Here is a 5,594-nt window from a genome sequence, read left to right on the forward strand (position 1 = left end):
CTATCGGTCTAGTAACATAGTCAATTGCTTAGGGACACTTTCACATCTCCTACCACCACTTTTCCACACTCGCTATATTTACCTTTTTGCATCTTTATCTAAGCAGCCCCTAGCTTTTATTTACGTGCTCTTTATTATCTTGCAAACCTATCCAACAACACCTACAAAGTACTTCTAGTTTCATACTTGTTCTAGGTAAAGAGAACGTCAAGCGTGCGTAGAGTCGTATCTGTGGTCGATAGGACTTGAGAGAGTATTTGTTCTACCTTTAGCTCCTTGTTGGGTTTGACACTCCTACTTATTGAAAGAGGCTACAACTATCCCGTATACTTGCGGGTCATCACCAGCCCAGGCCCATTATGTACTCTAACACTACACCCCATCTAGACATGCAGCTTGTCCTCGAGCTGCAGCCTAGCCAACTTATAACCATGACTCGACGCAACACAAACTTAACACCTAAAAACAAGCCTTTTACATCTCGGCTTGTTTTATTACTCTTAACCTGAAATGGAGTGGGATGCTTTCTTTTGGACCCCTTAACTGAAAGTGGACACCATCCGCATGTTGGACGGGCACGTGTACAGTCACCTGGATCCCATGTACATCATCTGTACAAAAGGAGTGCATGTGTATGGCCACCTGGAAGTGGTCGCAAGAGCGACCAGCAGAGGCGCCCTCGCGGCGGCCGACAGCGGAACGCAGTGGTGCTATGCGGTGCGCTCCTGTCGTTGACATCATGCCTTCTCCCCGTCGGACGGCTATTGGTCTGCACCGCACAGAGAAGAGTGGAGGGCTTGCGATGGAGAGTGACGAGGAGGGGTGCGCCCCCCAACCGCCGATGTCGTAGACTTTGAGGTCGCTGCCCGCGGGGAAAACAACATGCCTGCCGCTCGTGGGGGAAACCGCACGCAGCTGCAGACCACGCATCTTCCGCACACGCCGACGCGCTAGGAGGCCACACGCAACAGCCTGCAGCCTCACCACCGCCGACACGTGGCGGGTAGAGATCCAAGACGAAAGCGATGATGGCGACGGTAGGGACTTGATCTGCTGGGTGTGGACGCCCTGGGACAGCGGCGGCGCTGATGGGAACGAGGTCGTCGCAGTCCCGTCGTAGGGCATTTCATACTGGGCGGCGGAGCTAACCGGCGGTAGCTACTGCAGCTGCAGTGGAGCGCCGGGAACAGCGAAGGCCGCCAGGAGCGACGGTTGTCACTGCAGCCAGGACGGGGCGGTGGTGGTGATGGATGGCAGCTGCAGCAGCCCGGCGAGCACGGCGGAGGCCGCCTGGTGCGGCGGCTACCACGACGGCACAGCCGGGTTCGGCCCATAGGACCCAGCCAAGAACAGGCGGATCTCCTGGACCGCCTGGTTAGTCTCGCGGCGCCCCGGACACCTCCTCTGGGGTGAGGACGGCGGGGGTGGGCGCGATGAAGGAGCCCGGCCAGGCAAGAGTGGCCGACAGCGGGAGAGACGGGTTGGGCGGCGGTGAAGACATGATCGAACCGAAGCTAGCTGATACCAGACTATTATGGGGCTGCTAGAAGGAGGGCGCGAGAGGGCCGGTCGGGGGCCTTTCTGCGCACGGCCGGGCAAGAGGGAAGGGATTTCCTTCTTAATTCTTGCTTGATTAGATTGATACCTCTCCTCTCTTTATATAGAGAGGTTTACTTGACTCCCAAGCAAGGCTTACTTGACCCCTAAGCAAGTGACCCTAATCTCTAATTAACCCTAAGACTAACGGGCTATACCGCCAGCCCAGGCCCATTATGTACTCTAACAACCATGCATCTGCACCAATAGATGCGGTTCATTGAACTGGGAAGAATGCTTGAGTGGGCAGTGGAGTGTTGAAAAATTGAGTTTGATCTTCAACTGAGGTCCAATCATTTACAGATAAAGTATTGTTAGAATAAATCCGAGGCATATTGTTGATCATCCGAGGACCAAGCAATCACACGAGCGCGTCACCGAGATTTGTTAACGAGGCTCACCGATATGGCTACATCCCCGGGGCCTGACTATGGGCGCTGCTTCCCATGACACCGCTACAATACGGCACCCGGCCGCCCAGGACGCCGACACATGCGGTCGGCTTCCCCTGCATTCCTTGTTGGCATGGGTTACATCGTGTGTCTACGCTCGCTATATATGAGAGGCCTAAGATACAAGTGTCCTACTAGGACACGACTCCATATCCTATCTAAACACAATACTACTCAGAGTCCAACTGTAACTTAACTTGTACACAATATTCGACACAACTCTAACAGTATCATCCTTTGTATACATACATGAGTACTAATTAACCATCCTACGAACATCTCTGGCCACCACTTGGCATGAGTGGACAATGAAGAAGATCTCTAGCCAATCCCCTAAAAGCTATATTTAGGGAACTTTTTCAGGTCCTGCAAATTAAGACCCATCTAGCCGAACCCCCAAAAATTTAGTTCCCCCAAAAATATAACTTTTGATCCTTGAAAACTTTGTAGCTCATTTTTGTCTAGGGAAGTCAAGTCTCATTAAAAATTAGGAATGAACATTGCCGCCCGTGGCCACTGCGACCGCCACGACCTACCTTGCCGTCGACCATCCCCTGACACACCCCGGCACCCGTGGAACCTCCTCGCCCAATATCTCCACTTTTTCGTCCTTCCTATTGACTCCGCCCCCCCTCCTCGACGTGCGTGTTGTCTCTGGCCACAAGCGGAGCAGCACCATGAGTGGAAGAGCACATACATATGAGAAACATCATCAACTGCATTTTTGTGTATAGGGAAACATGGTCGCCGTCACCGAGTCTGATGTTTCATTATGTTTCAGACCACACCATCGTACCACTACGAGAAGAAAGATGAGAAGAACCCATTCAGACGAAGAAGTACCCAAACCTTGGCCCGGGGAGAAAAAAAATTCTCCTACTTCCTCAACTCCTTCACACGCGTATGTCATTCTCGGTGAGCCTTTATCAAGTTAATTCTGTGGATCATCTATCGTAGGTCCTAGCTAGCTCATGGGCATCATCTATTGACGAGAATTCGTCCTTGGCTGCATGGGAAGGAAGAGGAAGAGGGAAGGAGAAGAAGATGAATATGAAGACTTTCATGTGGTTCATGCATAAGGGAGTGATCCTTACAAAGAATAATTTGACAAAGCGTAGATGGAAAGATAGTAAACTTTGTTGTTTCTGAAACCAAGATGAAACAATTCAACCCTTATTTTTTTAATTACCCACTAGCCAAACTTCAATATTAATTTTTTTGGTAATTGGTTATGTGCGATGGAGTCCAATACGATGGCATGCATCCGTGAGGGAGTTTGTGCATTACTTTGATCTATATGGATTGTCGAAACGATTGTTTAAAAGAACACAAATTAAAAAAAACTAGGTCATATACATAGTGTCTGGACAGATCTGTACATGGTCATTACTACACCATACGAAAGCAAAGGAGCTCATGGTTTTTTGGTGCAACCGATGAGAGATGGTACCACGGAATACACACATCCGTTTTAGATGACGGTCCAATAATAGGATATATGTGTAGGCATTTTGTCCTATTTATGCTGGTTGTGACACTTCATCATATATTTTCTCTTCTTTAGTACCTGAGGTGCTCGTGATACTTTAATACTTGGTTTGTTTTAACAAATGGTTGTGTGCATCTCCCAATGCAGAGGCCAGGGTAATCCTCATTTAAAATAAAGTGGGGCCGAGTTTGTTTGGGGGATCAGCTAGATGGACAAAAGTTTAATTTCCTAAAAAGATGAGAAATTAAAGGATAAGGAATATGATGGGGAATTAAGTTACAGGTGATCGTCTAAAGATGCTCTAAGTTAACATCCTCAGGGGGGCATGTGTAATGTGAACTAACCTTTGAAGGGAATCAGATTGTTAGCTTTCACATTCTACTTCCATGTAATCCAGATGTCCACATCTTATACTATCGATCGGTGTGTGCTAGCATTAACTCCTTTTCAGTATACAATTCTATTGCTTAGAAATCAAGAAAATATACTACTCCCTCCGTAAATATAAGAGTGTTTAGATCACTACTTTAGTTATCTAAACGCTTTTATATTAGTTTACAGAGAAAGTACTTCTCATGGAAGATTAAACTAGGGCATTTGCTTTGAAATGTTATTTCTTTAAACTTTCTTTGAATAAAGATTACCTTATGCTACATGACTTTGTGCACTTAAATTCATCCCATGATTTTCGTGGGAAGACGAAACCCATTGTATTTTCCTTACATTGTTTTTCTTTGATTTAAATCCATTTTACCCCTAAGTTTCACATTTTTTGCATGATTTGCCCCACTTCATATAAATTCCTCTATTTTAGTTCATTTAACCAATCATTTGCCAGTTTGACCCCTTCTAAGTTTTTTTGGGTTAAGACAAGGTGGACCCACATATTAGTGCTTATGTGGAGATATTTTTTTTACAAACATGAGGTGTTCTGATTTTTTTTATCAACATACATAAGTTGTGAGTTTGTAGGCTCTCATTTTTTTAAACAGTTGCATGCACAAATGCAAAGTGTTCATGAGAATTTGATCAGTTCACTTTTCCTGTCATTTGCACCTTTTTGTGGACATTACTGCATGTGTAGTTTAGGTTAATGTAGGACTGACGAAAACCACACCTATTTTGTTCATGTTAACTACTGCTGATTTCGATCCGAGTCTAAATGGAAATCTTCTAACTGTGCATTAACCGAGTTTTAAATTCAGCATGTCGCAATTTGTTGTAACAGAATCCACTACTAGAACTACTAATCAAACCTTGCAAAATTACGAAGTAACTAGATTGAGATCATTCATCCGCACAAAGAGTAGGTATTTAGTCTCTCAGATTGATAGCAGGAGGAGATAGAGCACGAGCTCATAAGAGTGATGGTGTCCTCCTCCTATCGGGCGGGGAGGGAGGGGTGGGGGGGAGATTTTGTGCTTTGTTATTGAGTTCACTGGTGTTGCAATGTATGGCAGAACACAGATTTAGCAAGTCCAAGATTGTCTACAATGCTAGCTGGATCAATCATTTTGTCAGCACCAAGAGTATAAACAGTGACGAAGATTGATTTTGAAGGAGTAGCTTATCTTTTTTTTGTTCCTTCCAAACTTCCTAAGCAACGAGGATTGTCAAAACGCAGGTCCTTTTACTAGGGTGATGAGATTATAGAGTTGAAGGTCATGGAAGCATCATATGAGAGTAGTCCGCATGTGCAACGTGTAATCTTGTGCTAGTGCCGCTTGTATTTTGTTCTACTCTTCTACCAATGAAAGATACGCAAATTTTGCGTATTCGCAAAATAAAGAAGGTCATGGAAAGAGGTCAAGAGAACACGATGGAGCCTTGGTATAAAAAGTTGACCAAATTTCACTCGTTTTGGTGGGGCCCTTAATACTTTTCTAGATGGACTGATCGACCATGATGGACCAGATTCAGATCATTGGTTCCGTTGCACAAGCTTAGCTAAATAATGAGTTCGTGCACATCTGTCCATCACCTCATGTTTCCACGTTGATTTCAAAACTGCCAAGATTATGTGTTGACTTCGCGTCAACGAGATTATTCCGCGGGGG

The sequence above is a fragment of the Triticum dicoccoides genome, chromosome 2B, assembly GCF_002162155.2.
Source record: "Triticum dicoccoides isolate Atlit2015 ecotype Zavitan chromosome 2B, WEW_v2.0, whole genome shotgun sequence".
NCBI classification, from domain to species: domain Eukaryota; kingdom Viridiplantae; phylum Streptophyta; class Magnoliopsida; order Poales; family Poaceae; genus Triticum; species Triticum dicoccoides.